The 20,634-nt window shown below is 42.8% G+C and overlaps 1 protein-coding gene across 3 annotated transcripts in view; it reads right to left on the bottom strand.

Moving 5' to 3' along the window:
- The window catches only part of CREB5 (cAMP responsive element binding protein 5), a 128,435-nt gene that overhangs the window by 68,739 nt on the left and 39,062 nt on the right, over window positions 1-20,634 (bottom strand). The gene's annotated exons all lie outside the window — the stretch shown is intronic.

The following is a 20,634-nucleotide window of genomic DNA, read 5'->3' as shown; positions in this document are numbered from 1 at the left end:
TTTATAAAAAATTTTTTTTGATGTTTATTTATTTTTGAAGGAGAGAGAGAGACAGAGCGTGAGGGGGGAGGGGCAGTGAGAGAGGGAGACACAGAATCCGAAGCAGGCTCCAGGCTCTGAGCTGTCAGCACAGAGCCCGACGCGGGGCTCAAACCCGTAAACCACGAGATCGTGACCTGAGCCGAAGTCGGAGGCCCAACCGACTGAGCCACCCAGGCGCCCCGCACATTGATTTATTATTAAAAGTTATATTTTGGGTCTAATATACCTAGAAAAGATATAGTGTACTTTTTTATACTGTGCATGTTACCAAAAAAAGCGATTAGTTGCCAAGAATGATGTCAAATTTCATCTTTTAGCCAACTTCTTGGCCAATTGGATTCGACTTCTGAGACATGTAAAACTATTTATCTTGCACAAAAATCTGGCAACTGCATTAAACACTTCTTCTACTCATACTGATGTATTAGGTACCCCTAGCAACCTAATAAACACAAAAGAACCTTAAAGATTGCCTTGAAAAATCAACTGATTCCATCATTATGGACACTTGTAATGAGACCTGGAAAATACAGATGACATTTGACAGAACTCAAAACAATAATTTAAAGTCTGTTTAATACCAGCATCTCTGGTCTTTTGTTTTAACAGAGACAGCATGCAACAAGCATGCGAAAACTGATCAGATTCAGATTTGACCAGGGCACACTTTGCAGTATCCCATGATTTCTTGTCCAAGAATAATTTCCTCCAAGTTAGTTGTGTTCAGCCCTCTTCTTCCTACTGTGCCTTTAAGCAGGTGGACCCCCTAACAACTGGGTACCACCCAGTAGGGCTTGAAGCAGAGGAGGCAAGAGTGAGTCAGATCAGAGGAGTGCCTTGTAAATCAGCCACATGCAGCACTGAGACATCCATCAGGGCGGTGTGCCCCTTTCTCCACGGCTGCAGTCATGAAGTCATGGGCCTGCCATGGGGCTAACATATTATTAAAATAAATCATTGGCCTGGAGACTTGAGTTTAAATGCCAGTTAACTCATAAGTAAATGGGAAGAGCTGACTTGTCTCACCCAGATCACTGTTTGGAGAAGTTACTGAAATTACCACTCTGTGTGGAGGCCTTGGTTTTCATAGATGCTGAAACACCCAGAGAATACGGGGCTAGAGTATGTGCCTTATAAGACCAGACTTAGATTCTGCTTACAAAATCCCCTTCCCAGTTTTCTTCCTCAAGGATAGCCACAACAGGCTTCAGTAGAAGCGTGAACTCTCAAGACCTTTAAATGCTCACTGACTGTTCAAAAACATCACAGCCACCAGCTCTTTGGTTGCTCTCTTTGCCCCTGCCCAACAGCAGCTACGACCCTGGAAGAAAAATGGCACTGAGATTTTCTTCCTCTCTTTCATGTTGCTGCTTTCCAGGCAGCATCACCCAGAGACACACAAGCTCATGAGGTCTGGAGGGCCAAGACCTACGAACCACTCTGAAATCCTAATTGCATGCTGGGGCATGGGCAGGCTTCTCTTCCTCACTGGCATGTCGTAGTAAGTCAAGTCCGTTTGAGGAGAGACTTCCTTGCTCAGCAATATGCTCCAAAGCCAAGTTCTAGCTTCATTTGTTCCACGGATAATAAAATCTCACTTCTCAAGAATGAAGTCGACTCCAAAGCCTGCTCAAGGCATTTAGAGAGTCTTCTCCAGAAGTCCGAGATTCTTCTTGTGTCACAACACTAAGCGCTAGCACCTTGCCCTCCTTGGCTGGGACACATTCTCTCTAGTTTCAAAGGGTCATGCTCAGACGCAGTCTCTGCCCTCAAAATCGCCAACTCTGGTTTTGAGGAAACAGATTTCCCCTATCCACACGTGTTCTTCCTCACGATGACAAGCAGAGTTATAACTTGGATTTCAAAGGAGTCTTACGCATCTCTTTGCTTGCCTCATTCATAGAAATCCAAGATGCCCACAGATCTAGAGATTTATCACTAAATTTGGCTTGTATAGGTCTGGATTTGCAAGACTACCATGAGAGCGCCACAGGCCTTGCCTGTAGGAAAACAAAACAAAACATTACACTTCAGCTCGTCACCCTCCTTGTTCCAAGCGACCTACAGACATGTTATTAAAACATGGCCTATTAAGTCATTATTTTTGAACGTGCTTATCCAAAGCAATCAGGTAACAAAGCATAATCTGAAGCCAGCCACATGGCCACCGGCCCAACTGGAATACATTCACGGACTCTGTCATATTTTTCTGGCCTTTCTCCTACGGAGACAGACACCATCCACCGCTGTGAGCAGTGACTCTAGAGGGGCTCTCCTGACACCTTACAGGATCGTATCCACCTCCTGCATCCAGTTGAGAACGCTTGTTCCTTCAGGGAGGGATGCTGTTCACAAATTAAAGGGCGAAACTGGTAAACAAAGGCTGTTTTTCATGATCCATTACATGCTGGGAGGCTTTAATCTTTGTGTCATGCCAAGTAGGATCAAGCCATGCCTCACCGTCATTTAGAGCACAGGCCACAGGCAATGTGTCAGCTGCCCAGCACAATCTCTTGAACCTTCCTCAGAGGGAGAAACTGGAAACAAAAAAAGCCCCGTGGTCCTTGCCTAGGTGTCTGGCTTCAAGTTAGGGTTCAAGAATGTGTGAGTGTCTTCTCTCTGCTCAGCTCTGGAAGCAGAGAGGTGAGTCCCTCCACCATTACGGATTCTAGACAGCTGCCAGCCATCCCATATGATATTGCGTCGTTCCCTCACTTAAAGGGAATTGGGTGTAACTCCCTTAGGACAGAATTCTGCCATGCTGTGGATAACGGTTTTGCTGGTCAGTTACTTTGCATCTCTAAATGCTTCCTTCTCATTATGGGGTTCATTCTGGCTTTACTTTTAATGAGGAGTGATTGATGAAGTCATCATCTGTTATAGAAATGATGCTGCTGATAAATTTAAAATACAGGTGATGAAAGGCCATTGAATCTCAGACCGGGTGCTGCTGTGTGCGCTTGCCTGTGTGTGTGTGTGTGTGTGTGTGTGTGTGTGTGTGTGTGTGTCCCTTTTTCTCTTCCTTCCATCTGACCTTCTTGTTCATATAAGATTATACACATCAGCAGCCCTCATATTACCTACCTACAGCACACGTAAGGAGTTCCTTCAGAACTGCCGCAGGAAAAGAAATTCTTATTTCTAACATGAAAAATGATGAAGGAAATAGAAGCTTAGCAAATCAGGTATTAAAAGAAAAACCTCTGATTTTTTTTTTTTTTTTGAGGAAGAATCGGAGTTCTTTTGAACTGGAACTATATTCTACAGTGGAGCCTAAACCTTCCGGCTTTATCAGCTTCCTTGCCCTCGAATCCTAAGAAATGTCTGTGAACCACTAACATTTTCTCAGGAGATTTCATTACTGAAAGAGCTCATTAGTAAAGACATTAAAATACGAATTACCTCATAAACTATTTAGTTGTGTACCCAGGGGGAGTGTGTACTTACTAGGGCCTGGGCTTTTCACAAACAGAGCTCATCAATTAAGCTTTATTAGAAACTGAAGGGAGTCTTAAAAAGATTGGATAAGCCAGGGGCCAATCACAAAAGGACCAGACAGGAAAAAAACCATCTTCTGTGACACAACTGCTAATGTTCCTTTGCAGCTTTTGGGTAGTAGAGTGGGTCATTCAAACATTCCTGCCTTGGGCCAGAATCTCCTCAGGTTCAGTGTTTCCTATATATCAGGGGCTCCTCACAGCTTAATGTGCCTCCGACCCACCTGAGGATTTTATGAAAATGGAGGTTTGCATTTAGTAAGTCTGATGTGGGGCCAAAGATCCTGCATCTCCAACAAGCTCCCAGGTGACACTCAGGCTGCAGGTTGAGGGCTCCCACTTTGAACAGCAACGTCTCAGATTATATAATTTCACCACACGACACAGCTCAAGTAGCCTTCGTGGTGTTAAAATGGGCCGCTCCAGACGGATGCCACACTGAACATAATTTTCCTTGTTGCCCTCTGTGGCGTGACAGAAGGAGAAAATTATGGGCAGACTTTCCTTCTAAGAGAAATTTCTTTTCCCTCAAGTCACTAGCGAATTTACCTTTGCTAATATTACTGGTGAAAGTTACCCATAACACTAAAAAAACAGGGGGGGGGGCTGTTGTGAAATTAGCTTTGAAGCTCCTCAGAGACCAACTTCCAAAGGACATTCTACAGCAACATTTTTTTAAAAATGATTTTTCTTTATGTTTGAGAGGCAGAGAGAGACAGAGCGCAAGTGGGGGGAGGGGCAGAGAGAGAGGGAGAGACCCAGAATCGGAAGCAGGCTCCAGGCTCCGAGCTGTCGGCCCAGAGCCCGATGCGGCGCCCGAACTCACGAACCTTGAGATCCTAACCTGAGCCGAAGTGCGACGCTCAACCGACTGAGTCACCCAGGCGCCCCTCTACAGCAACATTTTTGATAGTCGGAAGGAAGGGCAGAGATAGCTTTCATTTTCCCCTTGAAATAGGAAATATTAGGAAGGCTGGACAGACTCACACTAAGGCACTGAGCTGGCAAGGGGCTGGACTTCGTAGGAGCACTTATGCAGGCTCTCAGAAGAAGTACGCGTTCTTGGGCAAAAGCGGAGAGCCAAGGTGTCCTGAAACAGGAAAATGTTAATCCTGAAAGCGCTGGGCTGAGCTGTCCTCCCTAGCCTCTTAGAAAACAGCAGCATTCACTGCCCCGTTAATCATGCCACTTCTGAAGAAAAACATCAGCACTGCTTCAGTGGTCAGATCAATGGCTGCGGTGGAGGGGGGGGGGGCGGGGTAGGGGGGAGAAGGAAATCTCTCTCCTGTCTAGACAGCTCCAAGCCAATGCCAGGGCAGCAGCGTGCTCCAGCAGTGTGCACACATCTACCCTGGGCCTCGGGGCTCTGCTCTGCCGCCGCAGAAACAGGTTTCTCCCTGGGCCGCGGGGCTCTGCTCTGCCGCCGCAGAAACAGGTTTCTCAAGTTCACAGCAGAGGCAACAGCCACAGGCAGAGGTAGGCATGCGTGTGCTCCTTCTCAGCTCTCAGAGTACAGCTGGCCTCTTCAGGGAGGATCACAGCACTGATCCGAGAAGGTCGACCTCAGCATATTCCGAGCCTGAGCACAGACTCATACGGAGGGGCACTGACCCACTTGCCAAATTCCATGCTTTTCCCTAGACCATCGAGCACATGGCTGAGAATATGGCCAATGTAGAGCAAGTAACCCATCGGGTTAGGAATGTAGAGATAAGGCACAGGAACTCCAAAACCTATTCCTGCTTCAGTGGCTGTCGCTAGCCACGAGGGAAGGACTCAGGACCCACATTTCCTCCCTCCACCCCTGTTAACCATTACACTCTCCGTCTACTTCTGAAATACTAGTTAATACTACTAAAATACTACGTGTTTGCCGGAACATGGTTGAAAGAGCTGTGTGAATGACACACGGACAGCTTTCGCCTTCTTCTCAGGAAGTGCTGGGACTAGGGTGAGCCCAGAGAGATGCCAGGGCAAAAGTTTAAGGGGATACTCACTCTCAAACTCCTGCAAATGCTTCGGTGCAAAGTCATTGCACGGCACCGAGAGTGAGTGCCTTCTTAAATTGTACCCTGGGCACCTCTCTTGCCTCTTTGTCCTAGCTCTGCTTTTAAGCTTCAGAAATGGGTCCATCTGCAAGCTATGCTTATCAAGGAAGAGCTCTTTATTGTAGAGGCCAACACAGCACTGTCAGGCTTTACTATTCCCACAGAACTTCCCTGGAACTAGAGATCTGATTTTGCAAAGGAGAATCGTGGAATGTTGGTCAGCATTCTGCTTAAGATTTTAAGATTTAGGTAGCCTTCGGATTACTTTTGGAGACTGTTATGGGCTGAATTCGTGTGTCCTTCCCTTGCTCTTCAATTCATATGTTGAAGTTCTAACCCACAGTACTTCTGCATATAGCCAGATTTGGAGATGGGACCTTTAAAGAGGTAATTAAGGTAAAATGAAGTCATATGGGTGAGCTCTAATCCAATATGACTGGTGTCCTTATAAGAAGAGGGGATCAGGACACAGACATACAGAGGAAGATCCTGTGAAGACACACAAGGTGGCCGTTTATACGAGCCAAGGTGAGTGACCTGGTATAAGGCCGTCCCCCAGCCCAGAGGAACCAACAGATTCCTCTGACACCTTGATCTTGAACTTCTAGTCCCCAGAACTGTGAGACCGTAAATTTCTGCTGTTTAAGCCACCCAGTCTGTGGTGCTTTGTTGGGGCAACTCTAACAAACCAATACAGAAACGAATCAGTTTCCTAAGTGTTCTAAGGTCCACTTCTCTGTCTTTTTCTTTTTTCAAAAATATCTTTGATTGCTATGGACAAGTAGCCACAGTACCCTAGGGTCTACTTCGCCATCCAAGACTCAACTCTCCTAGAGTGAAAGCAAAAGAAGAAAAAGAAACAGTCTGTGATACTGGCTGAAAATGTCCCGAGTATATCATTAGCGGTGAATTAAGGTTGCAGGGGTAGTAACTTACATTTTAAAGTATCACGGATATACTTTCTAGGTGGGCAAAAAATATTAGAAAATGTTGGCGTCATTAGTGATGAAGAGGACTTGAAAGGCTTATCCTCTAAGATGAAGCAAGCATATAGAATTGCTTCAATTAGCTCAACCCTCAGAGGGGAGAGATTTCACCTTTCTCTAGGTCATCTCCATCACTCTTGTCTTTGGTTTTGATGCTAAAAAGAATCAACCAATCAATTGCTCAGACATCAAAAAGTCACAAGGTATCAATCACATGTGAGAATGGCACACTGCGGCTATTTTTAAGAGCTAGGAAAATGTCAATAAGTCGGTAGGAGATTGCGTGCCTTTGCTAATGACGAATCCCAGGGACATCGATTTCCATGGTCATATGGTCATCACTCCCCTGGTTTCTGAATCTAGTAATGTGTGGAACAGTCATCATGGAGCTCACAATAATAAAAGAAGAGAGAGTTCAAAACACACCTAATTCCAGAAGTATTGAGCTGTCATTTAAAAAAAGTAATACAATGTGAGTGATAAAGGTTCACTCTGCAAAAGGCTGTACCAGGGATAATTTCAGAGATAGGCTCCCCTCAGGGAGAAACGTGTTCCCTTTCTTTCTCCCTGAAGTCCTGGTGGCTGTCTCCATGGCAAATAACAAGTGCTGTCCCTCGGGATGGGGTGGGGTGGGGGGTGGGGGGTCCTGTCCCATACTACTCCATTCTTTTCTCAACACATGGAGACAGTCTCGGATACATGATAGAATAAAAGGCTTTTGTGGGCAGTCCTGGGAAAGTAACCATCTCTGACATTTCTCATGAGGAAATCTGTGTTTTGAGTTCTGAATGACTGACTTTTAAACTCACTTTGGGAACACCACTCCTGTGTGAGAGTCAGGCCTGCCTTTAGTGGAATTATTTGCCGAAGATCCACCTTGGGGTTCCAAAGGCGGCACTGAAATCTGCTCAACCCCGCGGCACTTTTGGTGACTCAACAACCTTCAGTCAAATAGAAATCAGTTGATTGAACAAGTGTGTAGAAAATCCACTGTGCAGCCAAGTAAGGTGTTCATGATGTCTTCTTGGTCTTGAGAAGTTCAAGGTATAAAGTCCAGATAGAATATTGTTGTTTTGAATTTCTTTCTCCTGCGTTGATATCAAACAACTTTTAAATAAATTTCAGAAATTACATATTAAGGGATAATGGGGAAAAAACATTTTTCCTTTCCCCCCAAACTATTCATGCCATACTTCCAGTTGTCTTTTTGTTTTCTAACATGTTAGACATTCTGGAAGGGTTTTCTCCTGGCAAAAGACAGAGGAGAGAGCTTGTATTATCCCGTTTTAAAGGAGATTTTAAATAGGGATCTGCAAAACTGTTTTTCACTTTATTTCATACACAGTTTCTAAAGACCTGATCTCAACCTGAATCTTAGCACACATCAGAATAGTTTTTGTTAAGGAGACCGTTCTCTGTCACCCTCTCGAATCCTTCTCTTTCTGGATGGCTGGAAGTTTTCCTTCGTGTACGGTCCTATGACTGGCATTTCCCAAACAACAAAGTACATCAGAATCCTAGAAATGGAAGGACAAGTGGGTTTTGTGATAAGGAAGACCTCAGCTGCACTTCATAGGTTCTTCCAGCGGAGGAAAAATACCAAACACAGAAAGGAAGTGGTCATTGTTACTTCAGGGAACAAATAGCCAGGGAGGAGTTTCGTGAGATCCGATTGTACAATTCAGAGACTAGAATTTATATATGTACATAAGCATTTACTGATATTTTCATTGGATCTGCCTAAGTCATCTGCCCCATAATATGCCTCACAACTGCTTCCAAGTTCCCTCACCTATTGGCATATAAAAGCTGCTTTTACAGAAGTCTCCAGTTTACAGGCTACGTATTGCCAGTGATTTGCATAATCCTTAATACCCACCCCCCCACACACACCCCCATCCTTTTTTCAGCCACCTAATGCAAACAAGATCTGGCTCAAGCTTCCCTAAACTAATCCATGCTAACACCATTTAGAAGGGAGACTATTCCGTGTAAGTTGGCACAGCCGAATAAGCTCCCCATTGTATAAATGGCAGTCTTAGTAGAAAGACATTAATGAATATGCCAGTGGGGAGAGCCCTCAGCTTCTCAGTTGCTTGCTGAACCCTAACGCCGGAATAACTGTGCGAAATTTGAATGTTTCTTGATCCAAGGTAGGAATTTAACTCCACCTCCCTGTCTGAATCCTCACAGACCTCTTCAAGACCCAGATCAAAAGCAACAACTTCATGAAGATTTGAAGACTGGCCCGATCTTCCAGTTCTCCTTCCTAACACCCAGTAATCAGTCTCTTCTGAACTCAAGACATAGATTTTTGGTCATTTTTTTTTTAATTTTTTTTTAACGTTTATTTATTTTTGAGACAGAGAGAGAGCATGAACGGGGGAGGGTCAGAGAGAGAGAGAGGGAGACACAGAATCTGAAACAGGCTCCAGGCTCTGAGCCATCAGCACAGAGCCTGACGCGGGGCTTGAACTCACGAACCACGAGATCATGACCTGAGCCGAAGTCGGACGCTTAACTGACTGAGCCACCCAGGCGCCCCATGGTCATTTTTTATGGTTCCTACCTCACCCATATGTATGTAAGTTATTCAGAGGCTGACACTTTGTCTTATGCATCTTTGCAAAATCCACAGCTGTAACATAATAAATGCTTCTTGAATCAATACATACGCACATCTAAAATTTTTATAATAATTGTTTTTTTTAATAGCTACTTTTTTAAAATGTCATTTCTTCCTCAGCGTCTCCAGGCTTGGGCTCACCCCATTTATTCTTCCTGGAAAACCCTCCCTCTCCCATCCAGCCAATCAGCTTAGACCACCGCTGTTGGATAGAAATTTCTGTGATGACGGAAATGTTCCTTATCTCTGTAGTACAACATGGTAGCCACAGGCTACGTGTGGCTATTGAACACTCAAAATGTGGTTATCACAACTCAGAATTGCATTTTAAATTTTATTTTATTTTCATGAGCTTAACATTTAAATGGTCACATGTGGGCAGTGGCCACTTTATTGGAGAATGCAGGAGCAAAATTCATCCGAGGGGTCTTCCTGGAGGGCATCCCGGGAAGCCTCACCACCACTGCCACGAAGGCAAATGAGGCACAAGCTTTGTACTTGCCTTCATCATAATATTTATCACAACATACTCAGTGGCGGACTGTAAGTTCCTAAAGGCTTGAGTTCTGTCTTATTTGCAGTTTGATCCCCCAAAACCTAGTATAATATTGGCATTTTAGAGGTGCTCAATAAAGATTTTTGAATGAAAAGCGGAACGAATGAGCTGATCGCTCAGGGGACTGGTAAAGACATTGCTTTATATGTAATAAATCTATAAAACAGATCTCTTGGAACCAAGTGAGCCGGGAACTAAGAGATTAATGGTGGCGATGTGACAAATTATCTTTGTCTGAGGAACACGCACGGCTCTTTAGCTTATCTTTCCTTACAAATGCAGGCCCTGTCTTTGCGTAACTGGAACTCTGGAACAACCCTCTTGTAGAGCCCCTGGTCATTAAGCCATGACTCTGTCCAGACTTGCTCTTTGAGAACATTCCCAGGAGATAAAGTTCGCTGCAATGATGGAGTGAGATAAACGCGCTTTTGCTGTGATCCCATGTTCTCACATACCCCATACTGGCCTGCGGAACAGCTGGACTCATTCACCAGATTGGAAAATAATCAGGTCTTCACACTCTGTTATCACGGCTATGGTTGTTCCAAAGGGCACGTTGGCAAAGAGCCTTCTTACCCGTGTCCCAGAGACTCAACTACCGCCATTCACGGGACCGAGGGACTCTTCCTCTGCTTCACTAGCATTTCTTCCAAACCCATTTGCAGAGCATGAGGGATGCTCTCACGCAAACCAATAATGATTCTAGGTGTTTTGGAAAAAATTAAATGCCCCAAATGGGCATGCCACGACTCGTGTCATTTTAAGGGACATAGCTGGGTCTCGTGGCTAGACGTATTCCAAACATTTGGATAATCTAAAGTAATTTGTACAGACACAGCAAAAGTCTATTTTAGGCCATGGAATTTAACATATATTTGTTGGTGAGCTTTGGTCCTTTGTGTAACTTCGGCTCTGATATTTGAATGTTATAAAATGTTTTCATATTCATATGTTTGGGGAGCTAGCAAACCATAAAACAATACCATGTGTTTGAAAGTTGAAAATATGCTGCACTGAACTGTAAAATAATTTTAACTATTTAAAAGCATTTCTAAAAGTCATCTTTATTTTTACGTGTTTCAATTAATTGGCGAATTCAAAGCAACAGCTGTATAACTCCCATGGGGTTTCTCTAGTCCAGTATCTATAAAGAACACAGTAATTTAGCGCATTAATCAAAACTGGGAGTTAAATTCTACAACTGAGCTCACCACCACTTTGCTGAGTGATCAAAGGTGAGGTACTTAATCGGTGAGGCACTTAATCTCTCTTAGCTTCAGCTCTCTACGAGACTATGGACTTTGCACAAGTATGTTTTAGCCATCATGAATTAAACCAATAAAATAAAAAGAAGTACCCTTTGAAGCAGGAAAAAGGGGAAGAAATATATATAGAGAGAGAAGGAATACTACATGCCAAGTACTATGCCAAATAATTTCCCTGTATCATCTCATTTAACCCTCAATCTCTAGGAGAGGCCCTACCATTATCCCCATTTTACAGATGAGTAAATGCAGAACAAAAAGGTCAAGCAACCAGGTCATGCAGCTAGGATTTCATTCTCAGCAGTCTGATTGTCAGGTCTTTGCTCTTAACGCTTCATTCTGTTACTCAAAGAGAAAACAGATTTGAAAACACCTTATTGTTAATTCCAGTTGAGAGCTGTGGCTCCCTTGAGAGACTAGCGTGCTGGTCTATGTGGAAGGTGTGAAAATGTTCTGCAGATCTTAAAACACGAAATAGAAGTCATTATTAACATTATTGCTAAAGATATAGAGACTTGGTATTCTCCAATTTACATTCAAGGTTTCAAGTATTAAAAAAAGAACCCTCAAATTCCACGACCTACAGTAATTTGAACTTCTGCCGGGGCACAGACTTGAACTGCATTGGCTACAGCTCTGAGTGGGGATTTGACAGTCAGTTTGGCCCTCCACTCAGGATCAGAATTACAATTTGGTTTTGTTCTCTGCTTGTTGCCCTGGGTGCAGGAAATGATGCACCACATGCGTGAGTTTGGAGATTCAAAATAATGCCAGGCAAAGCCCTGAGGAATGTCAGGGGCATACTGTTAAAAAAAAAAAAAAAAAAAAAAAAAAAGGAGGCCTAATACACAGTTGACACTAATAATGAATATTTGCCAGTTGACTCTTGCTGATTCCATGCTTCCATCCCTACTAGAATCCAGTCACCATGTCATTTTTAGGTTGCCAAAGCAAAGACCTAGCATGGAAAGGTCAGATCCCAAAGTGGGGTTTAAATCCTTGGTCTGTCATTTGCTGCTTGAATGATCTTGGACACTATACATCAAGTCATTTGCCTGTGAAAACAGGGATACACTATTTATAGGATAGTTGTGAGAATTAAGTCAGATAATACATGTAAGTGCCAAGTCTATAGGACTTTACGTACAGTGCCTCCCTAAATCTTTACTACATGGAAATCACACAGTAATATGGCCTGTGCTCAATGTGTCTCATATTATTATATAATTAGTTACTCATATTCATTCATCTGATACAGAGATAATTTGTGTCAAATATGTGCTAGGTGTTCAGATCCCTCCCTTTGGGGAGCCTATGCACTAGTAAGGAGGTTACAGTCTGGTCACCAGAAGACTCACTCAACCTTAAAATAATTCTCCATTAATATCACCCCACAGGACTTAAGCTGTTTTATATTTTCTGTTTAACTTTCTTGCTGGAGAATGGAATCAGCGACATTTAACCATCCAGTCATGATGATAAAGTTTAATCAATATAGACCCATCTACTTACATAGTGACCGGTGAAATAAAACGGTCAGAGGTTGATTTCTCATAAATGGGATAAAAGCAGGATCCACATAATCCTGCCTCAGGCAAATGTGAAAGACACAGGCGTATCTTCAGTTTATTTAAGATACTCAGATATATATTTAAATAGACAAAGGCTGGGCTAGATAAACACAGAAAATGTGGCAGAGCCACATTTATATCCCTAGATAAGTCAACATGTTTGTAATGAATAAGGTAACTATAAAAACCAGAAAACGTTCGGAGAATTTTTTTTCAAATTCTCAAAACACTGTGCTTCTAAGCCAAATCGTGTAAACCGCGTGAAACAACCAAAACAACTACTAAACATATTTTAAGGTATGTATTTTAAGGTCTTACAAACAAATGTGTAATGGGTAAAGTAAGGTCAGAAAGCCAGCTAGTTAATAAGAATTTGAAAAATGCAGTAGGAAGGGGACAGTCTGCTCCGTCATTTTCCCCCTTGGACTCCAATACGAGCCCTAATTAAGAAAAATTGCTGCGGAAAGTACAGAAATGTATCAAAGAGGAAACGCAAGTAGCCAACAAATATAGAAAAAGACGTAACATGACTCATAACGTAACAAATGCAAACAGAAAGTGGCAAAGATTTTGTTAAAAAATGATAATACTTAACACTTGTGTAAATGCCATAAGGTAGATATCCTCCTGTATTACAGACAGGAATGAAAATTAGTATAGATTTAAAAAAATTGGCAATATATATACCATATACATACAAAGATTTGGCAATATATACACAAAGATTTAAAAATGTTTCATTCTCTTTGACCTGGTAATCCTAATTCTTGGAATTTATCCTATGGAAATAATCAAAAAGGTAATTCGATAATTTCAGATCAATTTTTTAAATTTATTTTTATAATCAAAGGGTTTTTTTTTGAGTAGAGAAAAACCAAAAATAAAATAAAAATTTTAACCACTTAAAATTTTTATGTGACACCCATAGGATAAATCATACGATTATAAAATGTTCTCAAAAGATACTCGATACAGGAAAACGCTCATAATATGTGAAATTTGTAAAAAACAGGATATAAAGTATACATCCAGTGTGAGCTAATTTTGATATATTACATATACGAACAGGGAAACAAGAAAAAAATATTTTCATTTTAAGGTATCTCCAAAAATTTGTCGCCATGTATTAATTTTTGACCAAAAGTCCATTGGAATTCACGAATTTATGTATTAAAAAAGGTACTAGAATCTTGGGCCTGCACCGAGGGGATTTCAATACTGAAGTATCACAGTGCCTTAATATAAAGCCATCTCACCCGTAGGAGGTACCATACAATGGGCCCAGAGGGCTCTCCCCGGGCTTCTCTGGAGAGGTGCCCTTGGCTGTGGCTGGCAGAACCCCAGGTACAGACTGATGCAAGGATTTAGGAAATTGTAGGAAGGATTCTCACCTGCTCAAATATCTCTCCCATCCACTTGTGATGGGTCCTGAAATTCTATCACTTGTGAATCAATCATCTAAGTTAAGTCCTACCTTATCCCTGGAACTTAAAAAAAAAAAAAAAATTAAAAAGCCCACAGTGTGGGGTGACATCTTAAGTCACAGTACCATCCCCATCTAAATTCGTTTATCAAACTTTTCCTCATTCATTCTATCAACAAACATCTACTGGGCACCTAGAACATGCAGGAGAGATGCCAACCTGGGGACTTGGAGGGGAATCAAATTAGCCTCTGTTCTCTAAGTGTTCACAGGCGAGGTGAGGCAAGTACACGGACAATGATACATCATAAAGCTCCACAAGGAAGAAATAAACAAGGTGCAAATGCAGTCTACCCTTAGAGAAGGCAAGACTGCTCTCTACCTGAGGAAGTTGAGAAGACTTCACAGGAAAGGTGCGTTTGAGTGGAGTCTTGAAAAAAAAAGGGGGGGAGTTTGCAGAGGCGAAGGAACTACAGTAGGACAAACAAGGCAGCCAGAGAGAACGAGAAGCCTTTAGGAAATTGCCAGGCTCAGAGAGAGACCACGGTGTGCAGGGCTGAGTGGAGCAGGAGAGGCTGGGAGGGACACAGGACCAGACCGAGCCCTTGGGTACCATGGAAACACGGGTGCATTCCCACGTGAGGTGCCAGAAGGGAGAAGGATGTTCCCGGAAAGGGTGCAAGGGAAACACCTGCCAACTCTGAAATTCTACCCGAGTGTGTTCCTGCTCCCTCTTATACTTCAGATCCTGGCTGGCTACTGGAATCACGTTATTGCCCTGCCTCTCTGGTTGCACTTTTAGGATCCAAGGCCACAGTTGGACGAAAATCTCATCTTCCTTAAACACATCTTCTGTTCTGGTGACTGCAAACACCATTTCAAAATAAAAATACTTGACATTTGTTATTGTGTGGGGCTTAGCCCGTCTGAGAAGCTAGCGATTCATCATATTTATACCAAGGCAAACACAACAATCATATAATACTATAGTACCATAGTACAGCTACATTTTCACACTAGCAGGGGGATAAAAAGGCAATCTTAAAAGGATGCCAGGAGGGAAAATACACTGCTTGTTTGTTTTTCCCTCAAAGATTAAGTTCTCTCTTTAATTTTTTAGAAAAGAAAAATCCCAAAATGTTAGGAAAACATTACCCCTTCCATCCACCCCCATGTCTCACCTTCCATCCCTCTCAAGGCACACATTTTCTGACAGATTTTCTGTAGCTGCCACATAAAAAGCCAAATCAAGGCAGAGGCATCATCCCAAAGTGCAAAGCAAACTTTCATTATTAGTTGTGCTGGCAAAAATCTTGGAAAGATACACAAATTCCAAGAAAAAGACCAAAATATATCTCTACAAAGCAGAACTTCCCCCTAACAAGATTTGTAAAATTTCCTTTTTTGTCCCCCCCCTGCCTATTCTGACACAAGCTGAACTTACGTGCACAATGTTCCAAAGCAGACAGGGACACACGCACATGCGCACGTACACAGAACACAAAGAAGACGTGCCTGAAAACTTTCTGAGAGGGGGTGTTCCGAACCGGACCATGTGCAGTGCTCTTGCCCAGATGCATCTGACTTCAGGCTTGGGAACATTAAACAAACACAAAAACAAGACCCGGCAATACGCGTGCTGGGCTGGATGACAGAGGCAGGGAGCAAATATTGGGATTGTGTTTCACCTATTGCCATGGTTACCAAAACAGGGTGGATACTGACAGAAAGAGAAAGAAATAAAACTGGGAAGACAATGAGTCCTAGAGGAGAGTGTCTGAATGTGTGTATGAGGAGCTGCTGGTGAGGGTGGAGGGGGGGAGCCAAGAGACGAGATCAGACGGAAAGGGTCTTTCAATACCCCTTTGTGTTGTGTGAGCGGCGAGCTGGGCCAATGCTCTGCGTCAGCACAATACAGACCTCCGAAAGCCCCAGAAGGTCCACGAACCCAAGGAAAACAGAGGAGACGTGGGAAGTTTAGTTTTGCTGGGTGGCAGACAAGATCAAGGCAGTTTGTCCTAAGTGCCAAGAGATGAAATACTCAGTGTGTATCCACACGCTGGATGGTGAATAAGAATGAGCTCAGTGGTATCATGTCAAGAACCGCTAGTCTCAAGAAGGATTATGGAGAAGTGGGCCCATTTCTTTGGGCAGTCTGATGGTTACCTTCAATTCCCAGTTGACATGATGCGAAAGGGAAAAGCTGATTGACCCTCTTCTCCCCAGGTACTTTGCCTTGCTAGCCAGACTGCAGAAAACACGTCAGGAAACACTCCCCTTAGAGAATTCACTATCACAGCAACTAGCAGATGGCTTTCCCTGTCAATTCCCGCCTAGCACATGAAGAGCAAAGTTCTAGAAACTTGAAAATCCAGAAATTGAGTTCTAATTCCCCTTCTTTCTGGGAATTAGCTATGTGACCTTGGACAAGCTATTAACTTGACCTTCAAGCCTTTGTTTCTTTTTTTTTTTTTTTTTTTCCAACGTTTATTTATTTTTGGGACAGAGAGAGACAGAGCATGAACGGGGGAGGGGCAGAGAGAGAGGGAGACACAGAATCGGAAACAGGCTCCAGGCTCTGAGCCATCAGCCCAGAGCCTGACGCGGGGCTCGAACTCACGGACCGCGAGATCGTGACCTGGCTGAAGTCGGACGCTTAACCGACTGCGCCACCCAGGCGCCCCACAAGCCTTTGTTTCTTAAAGGGAAAGGATTTTGCTTAAATGATTCCTGAGCTCCTTGCCTTCTTTGGAATTTGGTGATTCATAGGCAATTGATAATCTCTCAAATTCTTATTTTCAAAACAAATATAATCAAATGTGTAATCCCATGTATTTGAAGTTTGGATCAGCACATGGAATGTAATCCTGTAGAAATGTATTCTGTTCTGTAGAAATATAAATAAATGGTTGCTAGCTCTTATCAAGGATCTCATAATCGGATCATTTACTTTTTACAAAAAAAAAAATGGCATGATAAATTCCTAAATTCAACTTTCTATAGTTTAAAAGGGCAAAGTGGCAATCACATATGAATGGGGTATACTTTCAGCCAACAGAAAAGAGTTGGGGTTTCTGTTCACTCTTAGAGAAATATTCCTGCTTTCAATTCTTTAATAACCATAACTAAGCTCATATTCAGCTTTGTCCTGAATACAAAAATATTCATATTTGTCCTGGCCAGACAGAAATATGGATCAGCCTTCTTTCCTGTGTTTAGTTGATGAGGAACAGAGAATCTAATAGGCATAAGCTAATAGGTAGCTGGGCCTGAGCTATTAATTTGAGCCTCCTCTTACTTTTACCACTGAGTTTTGTTTTGGTAAGAGCTTGCTTCTATTCAGGATGAGTTACCATAGGGACACCAGAGACAGCGTGATAAAGTAGAAACAGGACAAAAACCACAGAATATTGGGTGCAGGGTGTGGTTATGCCACTGGATGATGCTGGAAAGGCCACTCAACTTCTCTGTCTATAAAATGAAGATGGTAATATTTCCATGTTTACCTTACAGGGTTGCTATGAGGCTCCAATGATATCTGTATAAAGAAGTCTTTGCAATTTGGAAAGTGCCCCACTAATAGAAACTCATAGCATGATCATTCCCCTGCTGGCAAATCATAATGGTTTAGAGCCAGGACCAAGGGCCCAAAGCCTGGGTTCACATCCCAGCACATTTTACCAGCTTCTATGTTCTTCCCCAGTTTACCTAACCTCTCAGTTTATTAGTAAAGGAGAGTAAGAATGGTATCTCCCTGGGGCGCCTGGGTGGCTTAGTCAGTTAAGTGTCCGACTTCGGCTCAGGTCATGATCTCACAGTTTGTGAGTTCAAGCCCTGTATTGAGCTCTGTGCTGACAGCCCAGAGCCTGGAGCCTGCTTTGGATTCCGTGTCTCTTTCTCTCTCTGCCCCTTCCCTGCTTACACACACACTCTCTCTCTAAGATAAATAAACATTAAATTAAAAAAAAAATGGAATAGTATCTCCCTCATCAGACTGATATGAGGATCAAATGAGAAAACATAAGATGCTTACCATAGTTTCTGCCATATATACAAGTGCTTAATTAATGTTAACCAGTTACTATTTGCTACCAGGTTATTTTAAGAAAGCAAATTGCTTTTAAAATGAGATCCATCACTCATATTAGTGATAGCATAGATTTCTGTTGCTGTTTTTGTTGTCATGGAATCTTACATAATTCCTACTCATCTGCATACTGGACAGTTTTTTCACAGCAGCGAGGGAGGATGATTCTGAAAAAAAGGGGCCACCTTGGCTCGGGCCATCATCATGTTTTGATCCCCAGCTACAGGGACACATGGCTTCTGGCATGATTCAAAAGTTAATGAGAGTTTCTTTAAAGTCAAACAGCATTTCCTGCCTCACCACAAAGCTTCTGAGAAGTAGACAGCCTATTCATTCACTGATTTTTTTTTTTTTTTAATTCCTGGACTTTTAGGAAGTGAAACTGGGGGTGATTAAAGCAAATAGGCAAATCGAAAACCGGCATTTCTCAAGAGTGCCAGAGAGATGTTACCTGGAGACTGTCTTTTCATGTGTATAAACTTTCCAGGCAACTCCATATGGAGTCAGGCTTCTCTGTGATTTATCTGTTGGACAGTGGGTGGTCAAGGGGCACCGTAGGCAAACAGTTATCCAGCTCGATAATTAGGGAGGGGAAAGGCAAACACAAACACACCCAGGTTGACATTCAAAACAAAGTGGAGATTTGACCATGGATTGCTCACTATACCGCCCTAGCTCTTGTCTGCCAATCTGCCAGGAGGAAACTATGGGCCAAGAAGAGAAACACTGTTAGTCATTTATCAGTACAGCTGACGAAAAAAAGCATTATGCTGGGTAGAAACGTGAAGGTCTGCACGGGGAGGCCCATCTCTGTGTTTAAATGATGGCTTGATTTCCCTGAGCTTTTATTTGCTTTTGGCATCCTCACTTGTGAGACGAGGAAGTTGGGCAAGATCTTCACTAAGTACCCTCTGCCGCTGAAAGGCTTTGACTTTCCACCTTTATTTTTTTTTTTTGTTTCATTCATTCATTGATGCATAGATTTATGTATCAATTTAATAAATTGTAAACCTAACTAGAGCTGATGTATTGACAAGTCGACAACCAAAATACAGCATAGCTAGTCTATCACAATGGAAGAAATAGCATTTAGTATTGACCCTTCTCAATTCCTAAGAGGGCGATGCTAATCTAACTTCTATTTTCTCAGTAACAGACATATTGCTTTTCTCTCAAGGAAAAAAAAAAAAAGCCAGATGTTGTTTCCAGCTGTCCTTCGAAGAAGTCAAATGTAGTCAAGTACTCTTTATCAGCTTGTTACTTTGCTTAGCATTTTCCTTGTTTTACCCTCTCCTGAGCCCCCTCCCTTGCCCCTTAGCCACCTCATTCCACCTCCATTTCCACTGCTACTGTTTGGTTCCTTCTCATTATTTTAATTCAACTCAACTCAACTAGTTAAATTCAGGTCTCACTCATGGGGCCTTTCTCAGTACAAGGAGCTTACACGATGCAAAGATTATCCTCAAGGAGATCCCAATTAGTTGAGTAGTGGGGGGACACACATGTAAAGTAAGAAACATCAAGATAAAAAATGTGTTTGGAGGACATTAAAAAAATTTTTTAAAGGGGTACCTGGGTGGCTCAGTCGGGTAAGTGTCCAACTTCAGCTCAGGTCATGATCTCACAGTTTGTGAGTTCCAGCCCCGCATGGGGCTCTGTGCTGAAAGCTCAGAGCCTAGAGCCTGATTTGGATTCTGCCTCTCACCCGCACGTGTTCTGTCTCTCTCTGTCTCTCAAAATAAATAAACATTAAATAAAATAAATTAAAAAATGTGTTTGGAGAAAGAGGCAGGGAAGCTGAACCAGTCAGCGAGACCACAGAGCTCTGGGTGAACAAAGGGGCACATCCCAAACTACCAACCACTCCTCATCTTTCCCAGGTAATCTGGACGTCTACACTGTCCTTGGCATCCTTATCTCCCATTTGTACGTAAACATAAACTAACGCCAATGAATTTGATGTCATCTGCTGGTTACTGTTATCTGGAAGCTGCATGATATTCTTTTTTTTATTTAACATTTTTAAGTTTATTTATTTTGAGAGAGACAGAGAGAGCGCAAGCAGGGGAGGGGCAGAGAGAGAGGAGAGAGAGAATCTCAAGCAGGCTCTGTAGGGTTGGCGCAGAGCCTGATGCAGGGCTTGAACTCACAAAACTGTGAGATCATGACCTGAGCTGAATCAGAAGTTAGATGCTTAACCGACTGGGCTACCCAGGCACCCCCTGTATGATATTCTTATCTAAAGGGTCAATATTGTGATGAAGAAGCTTTGTCATTGGAGCCTGAGGTGTTAGCCTTCACTATGTGCTGTGTTGTTGGGCCAGTTTTTTAACCACTTGGAGCTTCAGTTATCTCAACTAGGAAATGGGGACAACAGCCCTGTCACGGTGCTGTCCTGAGGGCAAAATCCGATCACAGCTGTACATACATACCTTCTCCTTAGTATCAACACTCCCTGGACTTCCCTAACCCTGTTCAAACTGAAGGTGAATTCCAGACAGAGTGGCCACAGCCCTCTCCAGAGGGTTTCTAT

Source organism: Lynx canadensis, chromosome A2 (assembly GCF_007474595.2).
Source record: "Lynx canadensis isolate LIC74 chromosome A2, mLynCan4.pri.v2, whole genome shotgun sequence".
Lineage (NCBI taxonomy): Eukaryota > Metazoa > Chordata > Mammalia > Carnivora > Felidae > Lynx > Lynx canadensis.
Note: the sequence above shows the minus strand (reverse complement) of the source record. Positions and strands in the feature narration are given on the sequence as shown.